The sequence below is a fragment of the Mustela erminea genome, chromosome 19 (assembly GCF_009829155.1).
Source record: "Mustela erminea isolate mMusErm1 chromosome 19, mMusErm1.Pri, whole genome shotgun sequence".
Lineage (NCBI taxonomy): Eukaryota > Metazoa > Chordata > Mammalia > Carnivora > Mustelidae > Mustela > Mustela erminea.
Window position 1 is genome coordinate 57,860,874 of NC_045632.1, and position 21,404 is coordinate 57,882,277.

At 53.5% G+C, this 21,404-nt stretch overlaps 1 protein-coding gene across 9 annotated transcripts in view; it reads right to left on the bottom strand.

Annotated features, from left to right (window-relative positions):
* LOC116578735 overlaps nucleotides 1-21,404 on the bottom strand; it is a 414,337-nt gene that overhangs the window by 118,886 nt on the left and 274,047 nt on the right. The gene's annotated exons all lie outside the window — the stretch shown is intronic.

Consider the following 21,404-nt stretch of genomic DNA (forward strand, 5'->3'; position numbering starts at 1 on the left):
ACGGCTGGTTCCGTTGCCCGGGAAACCGACCACCAGGCTTGGTGGCCCAGGTTACACCCTGTTCCTAAGTCAGACGCTGAACCTGGCCTGTGTTTTCTGATAGAAAACAACACGCGGCATCCCCCCGGTTCGGGCTGGGAGTTGCCCACGGGCTCAGCTCCTGTCTCTGCTTCCTTCCCCGCTCCCTCCCTCCCCTTCCCAAGGGAACCGAAGGTGCGTCTGGTGTGACCGTGTCTGCCCCAGCGAGGCTCTCACCACAGCAGCGACGTCAGCCAGGCCCCTCCTCTAATGTTAAATGCAGAGTGTCAGGGTAGCATGGCTTTTTGGCTGAAGGTCACGCACCAGACTTTAGCGAGGGGAAAGAAAAAAAACACGACCCATCCAGCGGCATCAAATTGGGAATTTCCTCTGTGTATTTAAAAACATATTCTGAGGTCATGACCCTCTTGGGGGTCCACATTTTTCTTGGCCAGCCCCATATGTGCCGGTGAAGCCCGCATCTGCAGTGCGGGCCGGAGACCCTAGGCCACTTTCTCACACGCTTGAACCAGCGTCTTCCTTCCCGGCCCCCTCGGCCCCTCCCTTCCTTGCGTCCCCGCTTCGCTACCGCCTCCTCCTCCACTTAGATCTGGAGAGCTGGGGGCCCGGCTCAGGTTCAGGGTTTCTTCTGGTGACCGAACGCTGGTGACGAAAGCTGGCACTGGTCGAGCCCGTGACGCTGGGCGCACGGAAGGCTGGCGGTTCCTGCAGGAGCTGGCTGCATCCGTTATCCGCATGTTTCAAAGAAGGGCAAGGAGACTCATCAGGTCAGGAAGTCACGCAGCTCGGAGGTGACCTTGGACCCCAGAACTGGCACTTGTGGGGCATCGGGGGAGGAGAGGCGAGCGCGTTCCCATGCAGTGCTCTTCAGAGCTGGTGATGTTCTTAGACAGCCACCCAGCCGGCCACCTCCCGTAACAGGTGACAAGGCTGGGGTGTGCGAGGTCTGCCCGGGACCAAGGGGTGGCAGAGCCGTGGGCCACGCTGGGTTCCCTGACCTGTCGGAGTCTCAGCTCCTTGGCCGGCTTCCTCCACCACCTTCCTTGGCCCTTTGTCTCTCTGCGCTCTCAGAGAGGCCATCAGCCTCTCTTCTTTTCTTGTCCTCAGGGTGAGCTGCTGGAGTGGACAAGCTTGTGCTGAGGCCCCGGGGGAGGCCGCTGTCCATCAACACGTCGTCCGGGCACAGCCCACCACATGTCCCTGGTCTCCAACTCCTCTTCTGCAAGATGAGACGAGGCTGGACGGGACAGGCTGGGGACAGTCCTCAGGGACTGACAGGGAGAAGGAGAGGAGGAGCTTCCTGCCAACGGTGGCAGGTCCTCCCAGGCCAGGAGCCCGGTGATGTCCCCGGACAGGCCAGCGGAGCATGCAGGGGAGCCTTGCGGGTGCTGCGGTGCCTTGTGGTCATCTGTACCTTGCACACTGGCAGGCGCCCCGCTTCCCCTCTTCTCCACTCTGCAGACCACCCACAGTTTCAGGCCCTGTCCAAACTGACCCAAGCCGGTGCCATGTTTCCAGAAGTTTCTCCAGCCCCCATTCTACCCCTCATCATGTGTCTGCCTGGCTGTCTGCTCCCCTTCCTGTCCCGCCTGGCGTGGCCTTCGGAGCTTCTCTCTTCCCTCCCCATCGATAGCAACCCTGCTTCTGTGGACGGAGGCAGCAAGAAGTCAGCGTGAGGGCAGAGGGTGAGGTGTGCAGCGTCCGCAGGGGCTCCCCAGGCTGCCTGCGGCCCTCCCTGCCCTGTGCCTCATGCACTGTCCCTGTGGGCAAGTCGGGAGTTCCAGGACACCGGCTTCCCAGGGCCGCTTAGGATTAAATCAGGGGGAACAAGGAAGTGTCTAGAAACTGCCCCGTACACGGTACCTCCTCAAAAACCAGTGTTAGCTGTCAGTGTCGCTGTTGAAGGAAGGTGAGTTTGGTCTGTGCCAGGAGTGGAATTCTGGGCCACGGGGTTCCTCCTGATGCCTGCCCAAGAGAAATGCAACCCGCGCCCACACGGACACTTGTACACAGACGCTCACGGCGTCGCCCACAGCAGCCCGAAGGTGGAGACATCCCCCACGCACATCAGCGCGCGGAGAAGAAGCACGTGGTCTGTGCACACGGCGGGGCGTCGCTGGGCCGGAAGGAGGAACGAGGCTCCGACACCTTCCGGCTGCGGCTGAACCTGGGAAGCGTCAGCCGAGAGACACAGGGCAGCCGTGGACGCCGACGTACCATGCCTTCCACCCACAGGCAAGTCCGGACCAGGTACGTGTGCGGAGACGGGATGGAGGCTGGCAGTTGCCCGGGGCCGGGAGGGCAGCGGTGGGGTTTGTTGCTAGTGGGGACAGGTTTCCTTCTGGGGTGATGGCAATGTTCTGGAATCAGGTACTGGTGACAGTTACACCAGGCTGTAAATGCACTAAATGCCCCTGAATCTTTCACTTGAAAACGGTTAATTTTTAGTTACATGCACTTTTCCTCAATGACACCATACGGCTTCGGGTCACCGTCAGGCTCACGCCACTTCCACCGCCGGATCTGGGCCCCCAGAGTCCCCGCTGTTGCCCAAGACGCCAGCGCCCCCATCGCCTTTATGTTCAAACTCACTTTCCCAACAAGCCGTGCAAGAGCCTCGTGGTCCTTCCCCCACACGGAGCCCTCGCTCTGCACCTGCACTAGGAGAGAGCACTGTGCACAGGTCAGCGGGGACCCTGTGTCCTCCTGACCCGGGCTGAGCGCCCGCAATTCTGCTTGTGATGTGGGGCCCCGGCACTGAGCATCTAGAAAGCTCCCCCCACCCCCGGGCACTGGAGCACACCCAGGGTGGAGAACCCCGCTCTGGAATCTGCGAGTGTCCGTGAGGACGTCGGGTACCACTGGGCCACTATTTCCACATCTACAAAATCCTACTCCCATGTTTCTCCCAACAGAAAAAAACCATTTGAACAGCAACATCTCAGTGAAGACAGTGTTATCGTTCTGTAAGCAGAGACACCGCCCTCTTCACGGAGATTCCCAGAGCGGGCTTGGGCACCATTCTCCCCGGCGGCATGAGACTTGGGCAGCAGCCCGCTGAGCTGGGTCACCAGGGCTGCGGGACAAGTGAGGCAGGGGCCTGAGGCCACAGGGCCACCAGGGCCGCCAGGGCAGGGGTGGGCTGGGACCCAGGTGTGCGGTGACCGACCACAGCCAGCCCGTGTGGTCCCGTTAGCTTTGCCTGAGCTGTGGGAGAAGCTCCTGCCTGGCTTACGCCTCCCTGACCCAAGTTAGGAGAGACCTGCAACTGTGGACACAAAGATGTGCTCTCTGCGCACCCCCAAAATCTCCGGCCTGCCACACCCCCGGAAGCAGACCCCTCTGCGTCCGGGAAGTTCTGGGACAGAGAAAGTGCACTTGCTCTGGCATCTGTCTTATGTTTAAATCCCAGCTGTGGGACGTCGGCGAAGACTTGTTGCCTCCTGAGCTCCAGAGCATCTGTAAATGGGGACACTGCCCACTGCAGAGACAGGTGGACATGGCGGGGTGGGGATGGGGTGCGGGGGCAGGGTGGTGAAAGGCAGAGACATGACAGCTCTCAGCACGGGGGGGGGGGCCTCCCAGCAGAGTCCAGTCTCATCCGTCGGCCTGGACCCAAGAACGGTAGGACCTGGCCATCCCGAGGACACCCGCTGTCACAGAGCGGCTTGCAGGGCGGGTTAGGATACACCAAAGAAGACCTAACAGAGTCTGATGGAACCGGAACCTTCTCTCCACCAAACAATCTCCAAGGCAATAGCTTGGGCTGCAGACCCAGGGTTCTCGGTGTTGTTTGATGAGGAGACACCCTCTTGGGCCAGTTCGGGCAGGTCCCCCACGGCCTCCAGGCCCCAGCTGGAGTCTGTGTCTGTCACAGGACGGCGCTGGCCATGCCGGCATCCATCGGTGGCCACCCCAGACCGGCAGGACTTTACAATTAAAACACAAAATAATTCTTTTCTCCCTGAAAAATGCACCATCGAGAAGATGGGGGGGGGGTGGATGCGGAGCCACCAGCTGGACTGGAAGGAGGTGTTCCCGTCCTCCTGATGGCTCCCGTCACGCGGCCACCTACAGTGGCCATCCTGCCCGCGAGTGCTCCCGTGGCCTGCAGGAGCACGGCGTTCGTCAGTATTGCAATCCTACAGGTTTGTAAAAGCCTTTAAAACAAATGCATACAGGGGCGCCTGGGTGGCTCAGTGGGTTAAGCCGCTGCCTTCGGCTCAGGTCATGATCTCAGGGTCCTGGGATCGAGTCCCGCATCGGGCTCTCTGCTCAGCGGGGAGCCTGCTTCCCCCTCTCTCTCTGCCTGCCTCTCCATCTACTTGTGATTTCTCTCTGTCAAATAAATAAAATCTTTAAAAAACAAACAAACAAACAAAAAAAATGCATACATTGGAGGAAGACCTAACAGAAAAGCAGGCAAAGGCACGCACGGGCGGTTCTCAGAGGATGCAGCCAGACGTGAACACCCTGCTGAAAGGGGTGCGTTCTCCCAGGCAGATAGGAGACGGGTACGGAGTCACCAGTCACCTCTCCGGCTCATCCGCGGTGGGACCACCCCGCGGTGGGACTGTCGCTCCAAGCACGCTTGCGACATGCACTTCGGCCAGAGCTAGTAACCCTGCAGATGGGCAGCTTCAGGACACGCTTTCCGCTCCTGGGGAAATGCCCGCAGATGCGCGCTCCCTGTGTGTGAGGGTGCGGGGAGAAGGCCCACGGTCACGGTCTGCCTGCCGGAACCGCCGGCCACCTGTGCCCCTGGACAGCTCCTCACCCCGCCCGCCTCCGGGAACTCACAATGGCTTATGCACAGGAGACTTCGTGTGCATATCCACAAACCCCCCAAACAGACTTCGGCGTAAAACGGAGAAGTCCCAAAAGGAAATGTCAACCGGACGCTCTTAACTCCTTTTTGAAAACACAAAATAGCTCCACGTTGTTCTTGGATGCCCGTGAAAGGAACGGTGAGGTGACCAGTGAGAAACAAAAGAGCTTCTGGGAATGACAGTGGGACTTTGTGTGGGGGGGGAGCAGAATCCAAAGCTGCTGGGGGCAGACTGTGGGGTTCAGCACCCACAGCATGTGGGGACCGGTGCCCGGCGCGCGGGCCTACGAAGAGAGCGCTCCCTCATCTTTCCCCCGTGGGCGGGCTGCAGCGCGTGTCCTCAGGCGGACGGAAGCTGTTCCACGGCCTGGCTGGGCTTTTGTGCCCAAACCGGTGCCGGGGCGGCCCCTCCTCGCGCAGACCTCGCCAAGCCCTGACGGTCAAGGTGGGTGCGGGTGGCCCGGCGGGCGGCCACCAACCTGGAAAGGGGCCGTGTTCTCCCAGAAATGGTCTCCAATGGAGCGTAAATAGCCAAATATTAGCCTGCCACATAACAGGGGATGAGAAAATGTCGGTCTGTTTCTTGTATTTGATGCAGAAAAACTATTTAAATCTATGAAACTCGAAAAAAAAGCCCGTGTGTGTTAGCGGGGAGGGAGGGAGCATGTGTGTGACGGCCAGACTTCTGTGCGTTGCCTTATTGTGGCTGCTTGAATTCTTTCCAAATGGGCCTTTCTTTCCTTTTTCCCCCATCCCCCCCACGCCCCCACGGAAAAGGGCCCCCTTTTCATATTTTACATGTTGTGATTTCACTGAGCCCTTCCAATTGGTCGTCAACAGTTCATTTGTGCCAGGACCTTCTGTAAACTCTGCACGCGGGTCTCCAGGCCTGACCACCCACCGAAACAGGCTGTCTAAACAGCGTGTGTCTGGGCCTCAGACACAGCAAGTGAGTTAAAGATGGATCCTGTCCAAGCGTTTTTTTCTTTTTACCCCCCCTCCAAGCAGAGGTGGGGGTTGGGTGGGAGACCCTGGTAGCACCAGGCCCTACTCAGAGGCGGCCTTTTGAAGTTGGAGGGAAATGGCCCCTGTCTTTTGTCATTTTTCTCCATGGAAGTCCTTGAACTCAGAAGGATCTCTCTCACCTTCTGTATTTTGAGGAGTGGGAGCCATCTCTGTGTCAGGAAAAACATAGGGACTGCAGCTTCTTTCAACCTCATCCCAAATACCGTAGGATCAGGGTATCCCCTTCACCCAACTCCTGACTTTCCAGGCTATAACCTTCAGAATACACTTCCTTTTGGGCCTGAGTGGACTTGGCCCTGTGGTTGGCAGCATCAGGAGTCACCAGGGGACATGGAGGCAGCCCTAGCATGTGTCAAGGCCCTATGGCCGGTGCTTACACTTGATCACGTTTGACCTTCACAACAGCCGTAGGAGCGAGGCACTGTCAGCGTCCATTTTATAAAGGAGGAGAAGGGAAGAGCAGAGAAGCAAAGCTGCTCACGTAGGTTGACGTGACTCATACCCAGAGAAAGGATTAGGGTCCGGGTGTGCCTGAGTTGGGGACCGTGTTCTATACTTGTCACCCAGTTCCCCTGACCAACCCTGTTCTCCGGTCTGCTGGAAGAACAGGGAACGTGCTCCATGAACATTTCCAATGTGATTGCTGCGTGTGTGTGTGTCTGTGGGAACATCTTTATGGAGGTATCATTTACGCACCATACGATTTGTTCATTTCAAGTGCACAACTCAGTGGTTTTTAGTATATTCCCAGAATTCTGGAGTCCTCACCACCACTGGTTTTAGAATATTCGTACCACCCCAGAAAGAAGCCCCATGCCCACCCACGGTCACCCTCCCTTCTTGCCCTTCCCCCATCCCTGCATTGCCTCGAGTCTGCTCTCTGTCTGCCTGGGTTTGCCTGGTTGAGCATTCCCTGCCCAAGGAACACTCCGACACGTGGCCCTTGTAACTGGCTTCTTGACTCAGCGAACAGTGTTTTCAGAGGTCGTCTATCCCATAGCAAGTATCTGTACTTTGTCCCTTTTTACAGCTGAGTGGTACTCCCCGGTGTGGACGTGTGGCATTCAGTCTGTCCGTCTGTCGGCGGGCGGACATTTGGGCTGTTTCCACTCTGGGCTACAGATAGGAGCCATAAAAGGCATAAATTATGCTGCTGTGAACATCTGTGGACAGGCTCTCTTGTGAACATGTGTTTTCATTTCTCTCGGGTAGACACACTGAAGGGTAGAATTGCCGAGTCAGACGGGAATGTGGTGTTTCACTGTTTGAAGAGCTTCCGGAATGTTCTCCAGAGTGGCCGCCCCATTTTGCACTCTCACCAACAGTGTGTGGGGTTCTGACTTCTCCCCGTCTTCTCCGACACCTGTTATTACCTGTCTTTCTGATTCCCGACACTCTAGAGAGCGTCCGGTGTTAGTGACTTCACTGTGATGTGGTTGGCAGTTCCCCTAGCGACTAATGATGTGGAACATCTTCTCCTGTGCTGATTGGCCATTCCTGTGTCTTCTTAGGAGAGAGGTCTATTCAGATCATTTGCCCATTTTTGTGTGTGTGTGTGTTTATTGGGGGGGGTATTTTTAAATTTTACTTAAATTCAATTAGTTAACATAGAGTGTATCGTTAGTTTCAGAGGTATTCAGTGGTTCGTCCGTTGCACAGAACCCCCAGTGCTCATTCCATCACGTGCCCCCTCAATGCCCACCCCCTGGTCAGCCCATGCCCATGCGCACGTCCCCTCCCATAACCCACAGTTTGCTTCCTGTAGCTAAGAGCTGGGCCGTCTGTGACTTTCCGCAGCCGTCCTCCCTCCGTGTCATGGTGCACAAAACAGCTGGCTCCATGAAGAGAGGTTTAGTTTCTGCTTCTCGACAGGATGCTTCTTGATGTCATATCTGGGCCACAAAATCTATCCTGAGGTCTGGTCGCAGCCCAGTTTGTAGGCTTTTCTAACCTGTTTCTGGAACCAAAGTTTCCTGACTTTGAAAGTCCCTGACAAGTCTGAATTGATTTCCACAGGAAAGATGGGGAGTGGGAAGAGAGCTCGGAGTTATTGGCAGGCTGGTTGCCAGGGCGAGGGCGGCTTGGGGTGAAGGTCCCCGGGGTCGGCAGCTCCGGTGTGCGGGAAGACACAGGTCTGCCAGTGCTCTAGGGCAGCCGGCTCAGCGGGCTCATCTCGCCAAGCAACAAGCACGAGGCGGGGTATAGGCAGTGAAAGCTGAGCACCTGGGCTTGGGCACTAGGGCTTCTGATCTACCATGAGGAACTGGAAATAGAAAGATCTGGTCCTTCCCCAGAGATAGTCTGGGTATGGCGGATGGCACGGGCAGGTCACATTGCTGTAAACATGTCTAAGCAGACCAGCACTGGTGTCCCAGACACTGGCCGTGTAACCTCGGTCTAGAGAAGTCAGGAGGTCAGCCCGAAGTTGGACTGTGTCCTCCATAAAGATGTGTTCCACTCCTAAGCCCCGGTGCAGGTGTGTCACTTTGTTTGGACATGGGGTGTGAGCAGATGTAATTCAGTTGAGGTGAGGTCATACTGGACCGGGGCAGGCCCGGACCCCATGACTGGCACCCTAATGAGAAGAGGGCAATCAGGTGCAGAAAGGGGCAGAGAGACGTGTGTCCGCAAGCCAGGGCGCCGAGAGTGGCCGGCGACACCAGAGGCTGGAAGAGGCAGGAGGGAGCGTGGCCCTGTTCACACCTGGACTGCGGACTTGGGGCCTCCAGACTGTGGGAGAACACATTTCTGGTCTTCCGAGTGCCCTCTCCCCCATGCCTCTCCCCCACGTCCCCCGCTTTGGGGTCTTTGCTATCGAAGCCTTGGGGAAACAGCTCCTTAGTGACAGGAACTCAGGTCTCACGGGCTCCCAGGTCCTCCCTTCTCCTCAGCAGAGGCCCCTGGGGGCAGTTAGGACAGATGGCTTGGGGGACAGTGGGCTTTGCCACATCCCTCGGGTCCCTTTTTGAATGTTTCACATGGGCCTGGCGCTTAGATCATTCTCCTTTTGCCTTGAGCTCTGTGGGTTCAAAGCCAAAACCATAAGCAGTTTAATCATGGCCTGTCCTGGAATTACCCTCCCAGCCAAGCCAGGATTGTGCCGGTCGTCCGGCCCGCGGACCCTTTGTACTTCCTGAAAGCTTCTTCTTAAATGCGCTCAGAGGAGGATTTAGCCTTGTCCCAGGAGGCATGACGGTTGCCTTCCCCGCTCCCTGGGCACCGGTCACATGAGGCTGGTATTCTTGACAGAGTCCTTGTGGCATCCTTCGCAGAATTATGTTTCCGACGCAGGCCCACCCCACCCGCTAACTGCACACATCTGCAGGGCCTCTGAGAACAGGGGCAGCACGGGGTCGGGCAGTGGGGGGCCCGGGTTCTCCACGGCTCTGGGATTAAGCGTGAGGGCACCCACGCATACTCTGAGAACATGGAGAGCAGGTGGCGCTTTAAATGAGGCTGAGGTGTGCCCGAGGTCAGAGGTCAGAGCTGAAAGACCTTCCAGAGTCATGGCCAAAAGGAAGGACCGAGAAGCCTGGCGCTCGTGAGGCTGGAGATGAGAACAGCAATGCCTGTTGCACGGAATTAGCGAAGTACATCATCAATGACATCATGCCTACGAGTAGCGTGTGCGGGGTCGGGCTCGCGTCAATCCCTAGCAGTGGTTAGTGGCCGGCACGCCGTCCACCCCAGCCCTGCCGCATGGCCTGAGCGCCTTCCCCCTCGGCCCTCTGCACCCCTTCTCACCTCCCCCAATAGCTTTCTCCAGCACTCGGGGAGCTCTGTTGGTGTACAGGAAGGGCAGCCCAGAAATGCCACGATCTAGTCTGTCCAGGAGGAACCCTTGATTGGCCCGCGGTGGGATCTGGCCGGTGACTTCCCCAGACTGCCCATCCTTCCACAGGACAACTCTGAAGTGTGTTGCGCCTGGTTCCTCGGAGGATGTACTTCTATTGCCTCTTCCCCTTCCCTGACTTACTTCCCCACCAGCTGACTTTCACTTCCTGGGATCCCTCTCAATGTCAATCCTTGTCTCAGGCTCTGCCTTCCGGGGGACACACACAGAGACAGCTGCTATGTGGAAGCAGGGAGTCAAACATTGGGCAGAGAAATGACAATCTCAAGAATTGAGAGAGTAATGGACAACATTTTGAAAACAAACTGATGGCAGCAAAGAAAACACAAATTCATGGGCTTGGAGGTTGGCCCACATTTCAGGAGAGCAAGACCCAGAAGAAGTCAAGAGGTCGCCTTGTCACTGCCTTTTTTCCTGCTGAGAGCTGCTCCCTGTTTCTGGAGAAGGAAGGAACCCCTCTCCAAACACGGTTAGGCTGAGCTGAGCTTGTAGACATAAATGTCAGAGAAAATCTCTGACATCGATCCTTGGGAGACGGTCTGGAGGGTCCTAGGGCTCATTTCTTTATTTGACAAGATCCTTTGGAAACTGCTCCCTGCCTTGGGATTTATTCTTTTATTTTTTATTTTTTTTGCCTGTGCTAACTAAACATCCCTCAGTGGGATAAGATTTCATGTCTTTGAGCCCATTTTACTCCTAGTCATATACGCCTTTATTTGGCTTCCTAATTCGTATTATCCAATTATAATTTAACAAAGTTAGTCTTCTCATGTAAAGGAGACCTTTCCCAAATGTGCTTTGGGTGGGAAAATCGTGAAAGACGGCTTTTATGTTGAAGGCAAATACCAGAACCCCCTGATTCAATCCGATATCCCTGTTTTACAGAAGAGGAAAACTGAGACCCAGAGTGGCTAAGCGGTCTGCTTTACGTTACGGATCCGGACAGCAGAACGAACGCTCACACACATTTCAGAGCGAGTTTTCAAGGAAAGGAGGCTGAACAATGGCACGGAAGAATGAGCATTTATTTCTCGCTCATGCATCTCTGAGGTCGGCTGAGATTGGACTAGGTTGGGCTGATACAGGGTGGGCTCAGCTGTGCCGGGCTTGGCTAGGACATGTTTGACTCATGGGCAAAGGCAGGACTGCAAGAAGGAAAGCCCAACTGTGTGAGCACATATCTTGCCTTTGCTGGTGGAATGTCTGCTTAATCTCTCGGCTGGAGGAAGCCGCATGGCCCAGATTAAAGTCAAGCTCCCGTGGAGGCTGGGGCTCAGGAGGGAATGAACGTGGGATGGGCGATGATCTGATCTACCACGGCGGGTAAATCTCATGGGTACAGAGGCAGCACATGAGGCACACTTTGCAGGCACAGATCACTGGAGGGTGGCATGCCTTTCTATCCAAAGCTTGACCATGGCTTCCTAATCTAGAATGACTTCCTCCTTCGCCAGCTTCCTGTAGCCATGACGGCTCCTCTCCTGAAGAGAAGTCTGTGGGAAACCTCACCTGGCGCTCCTCTGATCTCAATGTGTCTTCTTCCCTCTGAATTTTCAGTTTCATACTTTGTCGCTGGTTTTCAGCAATTTCATCGCGATGTGCCTTGGTGTGGGTTTCTTTGTGTTTATCTGACTTTAGTTTCATTCATCTTCTTGGATGAGCGGGTTTATAGTTTTCATCAAATTTGGAAAAATTTTGGCCATTATTTCTTCAATAAATTTCTCTCTCTTTTCATTTTCTCCCTCTGGGGCTTCAATTACATGCACGTCATTCTGTTTCATGTTGTTGCAAGGAACGGTTTTGGTCATATGGTCTGCCCTGTCATATGGTATGCCCGCAGGTTCCCTGATCTCTTCTGATGCAGCAGGTAGTCTCTAGAAGACCACCCAGTGGAAATTTCATCTTACAAATGGTGTTCTCCACTCTAAACTTTCTATTCGGTCCTTTCTCATGCCTTCCGATTTTTTCTCCATTACGTTCACGTTTTTCTTTAAATCCTTTAGCGTCTTTATGAAAGCAGCTTCAAGTCCTTCCATGCTAATCCTAACATTGCTGTCACTCTTTGGCTCTGTTTCTTTTGACTGATTTTAATTCCAGTTAGAGGTCACATTTTACTGCTTTTCACATGTCTAGTAATTTTTGATTGGATGCCAAACATTACAAACGCTTGTTATTGAGTTGTTGGATTTGGTTGTCTTCCTTTAAAGAGGGTTGAAATTTATTTTGGCAAGAGGTTAAGTTACTTGAAAGTCAGCTTGATCCTTTAGAGACTTGTCTTTAATCTTTGTTAGGGAAGGTCTAGAGTAGCTTTGCCTCTAGGGTCCCTTTAGCCCTACTGCTAAGGCATAGTCCTTCTGGAATCTCTGCTGAGTGTTCTGGTTTACCCATGGCTCCAGAGGACAGCCCAGAGTTAAGAGAACTGGATTTGTATTCAGCCTACGGACTTGCTCTCTTATGTTACCCAAATGACCTCACATCTCTTAGTCTTACTTTTCTCATAGGTCAGGTGTAGAATTTGGTCTCGATTAGTGGTTTTCATTCTGGTTTATTCAGTACTTGAGGTTGCATGGAGGTACATGAGCAAACACTATGCTGGGGAGAGGGGAAATAGAAGTTGTAACCAGAACTCTTCACCTGATTTCTATCAAAATGGGTCCATAGTTATTGGCTTCACATACTGAAGTTGCACACAAGCTTCACAGGAAGAACTGTTGTTAAATGAAAAATCTGGGAAAGCACTATATAAATAGGTGGTGGGGTTACATGTCAGCTCTATGTGACATCACCAAAATCAGTGTGTGGGTCTGTATGACTTTGAGGATGCAGAAAGCCCTTTTGAGCTTTTTAATATCAAAGAGGTGTTGAGGGTAAGTTCTTCTATGAGCTAAATTGATCTTTTGTATATGAGAAATGTTATGTCGTCTGAAAAATGTAAAATAATCTCACTGTAAAAACAAACAGCAGTGTACACTATCCTATTTCCCTGGATAAATGAGTTTGAACTATTTTTGCATCCATCTCCCAATCTGTAATATCTTTATTGCTGACATTGGCTGATTCTCTCTCAATTCTCAGTCAGGTTGTCTACTCTCAAGAGATTAAACTGCCTGAAGTCATGAGCATGTTAGGAGATCTGTAGCTACTCCGCGCACATCTATGTGAGTAATGTTCAGCCCAACCCAATATCCATGCAGTCACTCAGTAAAAACTAATCTCTGCAGCCCTCTTTTACACCAAAGTCTTAATTTTTAGAGGGTAAAGTATGTTTTGGCATAGACTTCTAGTGAAATTGGGTATAGCTTGGATATTCCCAGTGGAATTTGGTTACAGCCACTTTAAGGGTAACATTAGCCTTTGGGGTTGGAGTATTTGCAATGTAGCATATGAGAAATCTCTCCAAACAAAATATGTGTCTCTTGTAAGAAACCAGGAAGCCTTCATGGACATTCACTTGAATTGATAATGCATGAACAGAAACCAAACCGTGGTTTGGAGAGGGGGCTCTACGCCAAACGCACCAGGTTTCGTGTTTGATAAGCAAGGCAGTGGGGTGAGGGGTAGGAACGTGTAAGTCCACCCAGGTTTGGGTCTGTCTCCATTCCTTTCTGCTTAAGTGACTTTCGGTTCTCTGTGCCCATCCACACCCTTCACCCTCACTATTCAAGCCATGCCAGTGTCCCCACATGCCTGCACTGTGCTTCTTTGCCCAAGGGTTTTGTCCAGCTCTCAGAGCTAGTTCTACCCGCGTGTGCAATCAGCCATTGGGAGAGTCCCTGGGCCAATGATGATGGGAGCTGGTGAGTTGAGAGGCAACCCCTCAAGTCCCAGGACCCTCAGAACGGGAAGCCCTGGGATGCATGTTCTACATTGACCCATGGACCTGCCCAGAAGGCTTACTCTGCAGGACAACCCCCCCACCCCAGGGCGTAACTTCTTTGACAAGGGCCATGGCGGCCTCCTTGCCTTCCCTGCCTCACGTCCTCACTCCCCTACTGGTGTTTTCGGGATTGCCTCCCGATCATCTACTTGTGTGTGAGTCCTTGCCTCAGGCTCTGCTTGAGACACCCGGCCCGAACCGGGATAGAAGGGCTCCACAGGAGTAAGTCACTGGCAATGTAGTCTGTGCTCCAAACATGTGACCGACTTCTTCCTTCTGTCTCTGAGTAGGTCCAGGAGCCTGGAGCGTGCCTAGCTCGTGGGTGGCAAGGACAGTGTCAATGCAGGACAAGAAGAGATGTGAAGACACAGTGGGGAAGTGCCCTGGTTTTACGCAGATGTGTCCTCCCCAGCCAGCTCCCCCTGGATCCCGGGAAGGAGGTCATGTGTACACAGCTTAGACCACAGAGGTGTGAGCTCTGATGCAGAAAGGCCCGGCAGCGGGAGGGGAGGCGGCCGGAGAGCTCAGAGCTGAATTCCAGCGTGCTGGCTCAGGTGGAAGGTGTGGGAGGGCGAGCGAGCTCTGCAAATGAACCGTCGCTGACTCTGTCTCCTTCATCTGTCGCCCGAAACGGTGTTATTTCCTCCCTTGAAAATGTCTTCGAGCAATGCAGATAAAACGTGAGTGTTACTTACTATATTACATTCCTTCCCCGCTATCACGCCAGCTCGAGCTACCGAGATTCCGTATGCGCTAATGCAGCCTTTGCACCGGCCTCCCCCTCCTCCCGCGTCCACTCCCGCGGACCAGAGCCCGGGGACGCTGCCAAAGCTCGGGCTGGGCCGGCCCGGAGGGAGCCGTGTTATATTCGCTGGTACGCGAGCACTTAAAAATAAACCCGCCGCCAGCCAGGGAGTGCCTCCTCGGCCGACAGGAGAAGCGCTTAGGTTGAGTGGGCCCCCGGCTGCCCGGCCCGCTGCGCCCGGGCCTTCCCTGTCATGCCAGGAGGGTCAGCTCGAGGCCCGAGGGACTCTGGGGGGTGTGGAGAATCTTCTTAGAGGAGGCCCGGTCCTGCTCGGGGCCAGCGGATTAGAGGAATACGTAGAATTTCCAAATTTAGCATTCAGGAATTGCTTCTTATAAACAAGGGCTGCTTTCGCCGGGAGATGCGGAGTAGATAATGCCAAAAAAGTCCCCCTTTGCGACTGAATTCCGTGATTCTGCAGCTAACCTCCAAGTCGACTGTTGGTGCAAATGAAGGGCCGCTTCCTGCCTGTCCCTCTGCATGGGTGGTCGAGCTTAAAATGAAATATCCAGGCTGACAAATGCTTTTACAAAGGCCAGATTATAAACTGTAAACCTACTGTCAGCTGGGCAGAAGAGAAAGCTAAATGCCGCTGTACCATTTAGAGGTTTGGTTTGGCCATGAGAGGAAAGCTGTGCTGCGCCGCCGCGCCTTTGTGCACGGAGCTCGGCCAGGAGGGAGCTCGGCAGAGTGCCTCCGCCTGCCCGGGCGCAAACGGCCTTGCGTCAGGGGGTCTGCGTGTTGTTACAGGGACAAAGCTCTGGAACAAAGGAAGGCCAAGCAAACTTTCTTGCGGGGACGGAGTCTAGGAGGCTTCCATATGTTGGCGGCACCCAGGTTCCTAGAGAGTCTCCAAGGGTGAATGACCTCAGGCGAGAAGCTAGACCCAACGTATGACCAGGACGTTCGTGCGAAGGGGTTCGGTCTGGGAGGGGACATAACTTCTTGGTGCCCTTTGCCGCGTGTGTTTGTGGGAATCCGAAGCCTTGGCTTCTCACTACGGAGGAAACCTCTCTTCCAGAAGTGAGGAAGGCAGGTGGGGGCGGGCATGAGCTGATAGATTGTACAGTAACATGAGTTCACCATTCCCAGCTCTCCACTTGACTCAGAAGGCAGCGGCGTCCGGGAAAGGCTGGGGAGAGCGCGTTGGTGGGGGTTGGTGGGGACTCTCCAGGCCGAGCCCCTCCCACCTGCCAGCCTACCACGGCCGGGTGAACAGCACAAGCATCTTCGTGAGCCAAATAAAGCCAGGATGCCTGGGAATGGGTGGCTTACTCTCTCAGACCAAAGCCTCCATCTGCTCGGGCACAGGAGGGTCAGGGCATCTGGGATCCTGGGAGCTAAAAAGACCCAGGGCAGGCTGCATGGGGCACACTGAAGGGTCAGGCCATCCTTCTCCAGACTCTAGAGCAGGATTCTTCACAGTTTTTTAAAATTCAACAAATATTTGTTGAGTATCTGCTATTGCCAAGCACGATCCTAAAAGCTGGAGGGGCACGAATGTACAGAATGGGCAGGGGTCCCCGTTTTCATGGGGCCAAGCTTCCAGACAGTGAGAGAGAAACATAGTTAATAAGGACACGGCACAGAGGGAACTGCTGGTGCAAAGGCCCTGGGGCAGGAGAGGTGGCAGAGCAGGGAGGAGTCCAGCGTGGCTGGAACGGACAGAACGAGGGAAAAGTTGGGGGATGAGCCTGGAGTGATTCAGGTGGGGGAGGGGTCGGCAATGATGGAAGTCATGATCTCCAGTGTGGCCCCTCATGTTTGTTTACACTAATCACAACAAAATCTACTCCTCAGCCATACGAGATGCATTTCAATTTGCTCAACAGGCACGCGCTGAGCATTTAGCATTCAGGAATGGTGGCTGGCGGCTACCATTGTGAATGGCACAGATCTAGAACATTCCATCTACTGGGCAGGGCTACTGTAGGGCCTTGTAAGGACGATTGTCAAGAGAACCGCAGCTTCTACTCTGACAGACACAGGAAACTGTTGGAGGGTTTGACCAGGGGACGGACATTTTCAAAGGGTCACGCCAGCTGCCAGGTGAGAAACAATCGTAGGGAGAAGAGGGAGAGACTGACGGACGTGGTCCAGAGACAGCCAGCGTCCTGCGCAGGGCCACCCTGCACGTGAACGGCGGAGCCAGGGAGAAGTCAGCCTCCTGCCTCTCAGTCAGGACTCTTCCCAGGAGAAAGGGCCTTGCTTCTTTACACATCAGATTGTATGTGCACACGTACCTGTACGTGTGCATGAACACATGCACGTGACCTGTGTCTGTGGCTGTGTACACACACGTGCACACATAACACACAGGCATGCGTATGCATAGGTATGTGCCTGCGTGTGTACAATATGCACACGAGTTTATACGTCCACATGTACAGATATGTATGTGCATTATCTGTTGACGTAATTTTTCCAATGACATTATTTTTTTAAACAGACTTATTGAAGTCACATTTGCGTACCACAAAGCGCACCCAGTTTATCCTTCATCGGCCTTGAGCAAATCCGTTGGGTCATGCAGCCATCAATGCAGTGCAGCCCCGCGCTTGGAGAAGGGATTCGGAGCAAAGGGGTCCATGCCCCATCCTGGCTCGGGTTGGTCCGAGCTGCAGCCCCAGCTGCAAACCGTCCTCCCCTCGGGGTCATGGAGGTGCACACGCTTGTCACAGAGAATCACTCACGTGTGAGACAGGCAAATCCTCAGACAGAGCCCTTCTAGAGGAGATGTGTCACATCTGTCCTGACCCCGCCCCACCCCCGACGCCCCTCTTCCTTCCTTGGCAGGAGGTTTCTCTCCATCTTTTCCCAGAATCTCAAAGCATCTTGCTTTACTCCTGGGTTTTCCAGCCTTCTGGCCAAAAGTATACACAGAGAAAAATATACAGAGAGGTTAGGCTCCTTTCCCCACTGAGCTAATATTTAGGGGAAAGAAGATTAAACAGATAGTCCAGGGTTGGCTTGTATTACCACGTTATCCTTTAAAGAGTAAAGAATTTTAGAAAAAAAAAATCCAACGAAGAGGGAAAAAGTTCAAATCTCTTTAAGAGAATTGATCAGAGTTTATGTCCAAGTCACAGACTAGAATTAATTGAACACCTACTACGTGCAGGCCATTGGGGTTACAGAGATGAGTCCAGTCAGGTCTCTGCCTTCTAGGTGTGACCCAGTGTCCCAGGTCTGTTCTACAGAGACGAGCGAGGCATGGTTCGTGCCTTTCATGCCCGCAGTGCACTTGAGGACATGACGTTTTGATAGAATTTTCATTCGTGTTGAGGAGTCTCGAGCTCAGGGCGGTTACCTGGAGGACGATGGCATCGGGGTTGGAAGGGGAAGGAAGCTTGAGACTTGGTGACTCCCCCTTGGTCAGGCTCTTCTACCGACGTCTGTGGTTTGGCCGCTAGCCATCCTCCTGCAGTTCCCCTACATGCAACAAGTCCTGTCCCCATACTCGTGGCCTGAAACAATGACTTTATCAGGCTCGTGGCCTCTGTGGGTCAGAAATCTGGACGCGGCAAAGCGCAGACGACTTGTCTGTGCTCTGCCGTAGCTGGGGCTTCAGCTGGGAAGACTCTGGGGCTGGGGAGGGTCTGGGAGCTTAAATCACCTGAAAGCTCCCGCCTGGGCTGGGACCACCCTGAGTCTGACGGGCTCGTCCCACGGTTTGGGCTTCCTCACAGCACGGTGGTCCAGTGCCCCACGCAGGAGCGTCCCAGAGAAGGTGGAAGGGGCAGTGCCCATCCTGGCTGGCCTCCACCATGTTCCCATGGCTGTCAGTGAGTCACAGGCCCGCCCAGACTCAGAGGGAGGGTTCATGGACCCCAGCCCTGCCTCTGTAGGTGTGCGTGATGGATGGATGGATGGATGGATGGATGGATGGATACCGCTGTGGTCGCCGCTGGAAAACGCGATGTGGACGGCAATAGGGAAACTGGCGTACAGAAAAGGGAAGTGAATTGCCCACAGTACGCAGGTGGCTCAGTCAGTATTTGCGTCTCAGTGACTGTCCTCCCTCCGTCCAGATCACTATGGGCAAGGACGTCAGGAGGGCTTCTTGAAGGAGGTGGCACACATCTCCCCAGGTTTCACCCTTGCCTGACCACCTTGCTTTCTCGTGGCTGCAGCTGTTTCTCTGACCCACTCACCCTGTGTTCCTCATCCTGTTTCCCTCCCAAGGCTGGCAGCTGCAGCAGAGGGGGGCGGGTCCAATGGGCCCCGAATGTCTGATCATTATTATTAATCCTGCCCCTCCCCCATGGAATTCCTTTCCCATCGGGTCCCTTAACTTGCCTGGCCTTGAAGCCACAGCCAAAGGTCAAAGGGAGTTGCCATATCCCGAAAGATCAGACCAAGAGGAGAATTGGTGGGGAGGTCCGGCTGGTGACCCCGACAAGTAGATTGAGAATCTAGGGAAGAGAGAGGTGCTGGGAAAAGACATTATGGCTGCTATTTTCAAGGCTGCTGTGTGAATTCTGAGATTTAAAACAGTTAGTGGACTGGGTCACTCAGCAGAGCATTATACGGCGGGTAAAAAGGAACAAGACGCAGCCACGCGCAACAGCAGGGCCTGAAAGCATTCTGCTAAGTGAGAAAGGCCAGACACAAAAGACCACTGAGTGTGAGGCCCTCGACATGAAACGTCCACAAGAGACGGAGGCCCCGATGCGGGAAACAGACTCGCAGGTGCCCGGGGCCGCAGGGAAACGGGTAGGGACGGCAAGCACACGAGCCTTCCTCCCGGGGTAAAGGAAACATCCCACGACTGCATGCGGCGATGGCTGCTGTGTCACTGAGCGGCCTGAAAACCACCGCGCCGCTCGCTTCGGTGGTGTGAGTCGTGCTCTGTGAGTCACATCTCGAGTATATCGCCCCGCTTTTCATGCTGCCTTTCCTTGTTCCCTGTTCACTCCCGAAAAATGCAAAGAAGAAAACAGAAAACACCACGTACGGTTTAAAAATAAGCCACGTGGGCAGCCTGGCCCGCATTATCTCAATGCGCCAGCTTCAGGGTTTTACTTCTGTCACTTTGTTTTCTCGTTTGTTTTTGTTGCTGGTGTGGCTGGTTTGTAACATGCGGAATCACTGGGTGGGGAGTGTTTTGTGTCCTAAAAAGTCTTTGGAATATCTCTCTTCTGGACAGAGTGCCCTAACGAGGCTGTCGAGACCCCGTAAACACCGCGGTTACAGCGCGTAGCTGTAAGACCACTGCAGGGTCGGAGCCTGCCCAGGGATCTGGGAAGTCTCCGCCCGACGGCCGCTGCATTTGGGTTTCGTAAACAGCAGAGTCGCTTCGATGGTTTCCAGATCTGAGCATCTGTCCCAGCAGTGGGGACCCTGGCCGGGCCGCCCATGAGCTCTGCCGGGGGACCTGCCAGCGATAGTTCAGGTCACCCCAGGGGAGGGGGGGCCGCCCAAACAGAAGGTTTTGCCCTTGAGGATTTAAAAAACCCACTACCACTCTTCACCCATCTGTCTGGCTTTTTAAGTTTGACAAGGTGAGCTGTGCACAAGGTCACAAAGATCAGCACATACAAAGAGGAGCAGATATAAGAAACTCTTCCCTGTTCCACAGTCTGCATCTCCACCGGGGCCCGCCAGCATTGCCACGGCCTCCTGTGAAGTCACGACGGGTCACGCCGGGGCAAGCCCTCGTCCTCTGCGCCTGCCTCTACCCCGACACCCGACCACAGAGACAGAAGTACACTCTACTCTCCTCTCCGCCTGGCTTTTTAATTTATATATCCCTAATATATATATATCACATACACATGTGGGTATGTATATAAGTATATGTAATTTATGCATATATGTATATTAAATATATGTGTATATTAAATGTATTATAATATATAAATGTAACGTACTAAAATACAAAATATGTATAAATATATTAACATATAATAGTATGTAAATAATATATATCATACATATTTGTGTATTAAATATATAACATGTAAATATGTTATATATATATATTAAATATCTGTAGTAATATACAAATATATATTAAATAAATATATATTAAAATTAAAGTAAAAATGTATACAGATCTCTTGAAGATGGTTCTATGTCAGTACATACAGATATGCTTTACTCTTTTTGATGGCTGCATAGTATTTTACTCTACTGATGCGACATAATTTATTAAAAATTTAAAAAGATATTTATTTATTTGTGAGAGAGAGAGAAAGTGCACAAGCAGGGGGAGGGGCAGAGGGGGAGTATACCCGAGCATTCATGTTCCTGGGCTTGCCAGCGGTCCCGGGGACAGTGGGCGGGGATTCCCGAATGTACTGGGCATGCCATTTCTTGGTGATCGCCAGGCAGGTTGGAATTCGGAGGCCAAGATGCCTGGTTCCAGCTGCTCCAGGAACCAAATCACCGGCCAACAGCTGGAGCAAACACTCATAAAAAGTCCCCCAACTTCTGCCCTCCATCTGCTTCCTGGAAAGGGTTCACAGCCTCCGCCCACACCAGCAATGCAGATCGGATTTTTCCCATCAAGCTCCTCTGTGGCAGAGCCTTGCAGATCTCAAGACTTACTAAATCTTTGGCTGTTGGCTTTGAGAGTTTCTGGAACGAAAGGAAGCCGGATGGCGATTAAAGCCATGGAGTTTTCTCTCTGTGCTCTTGGTTCCGGGAGGACTCCTTCAGATGGGAGAACTCGTTCAAGCAAACGGGCGGGATATGGAGTCCAGCGGAGCCGGAGTTAGAAGGGCTCAAAACACGCACAGAGAAGCGCGTTCGCACTTAGTTAATGGACATTTGCTTGGAGATTTTCCCGAGGAGCTCTGTGCAAGTGGCTGACGGTCCCGAATGAAGGTGGCCTCACTCTCAGGGAGGTGGCCGTCACCTGACGCAGACATTGGATAATCATAAACGGCAGCTGTGGCAGGAAGGGTGTCCGGAGGGTTGGATAATCTCCCCTCCCCCATTCATGTCCATCCAGAACCTCCAAATGGGAATG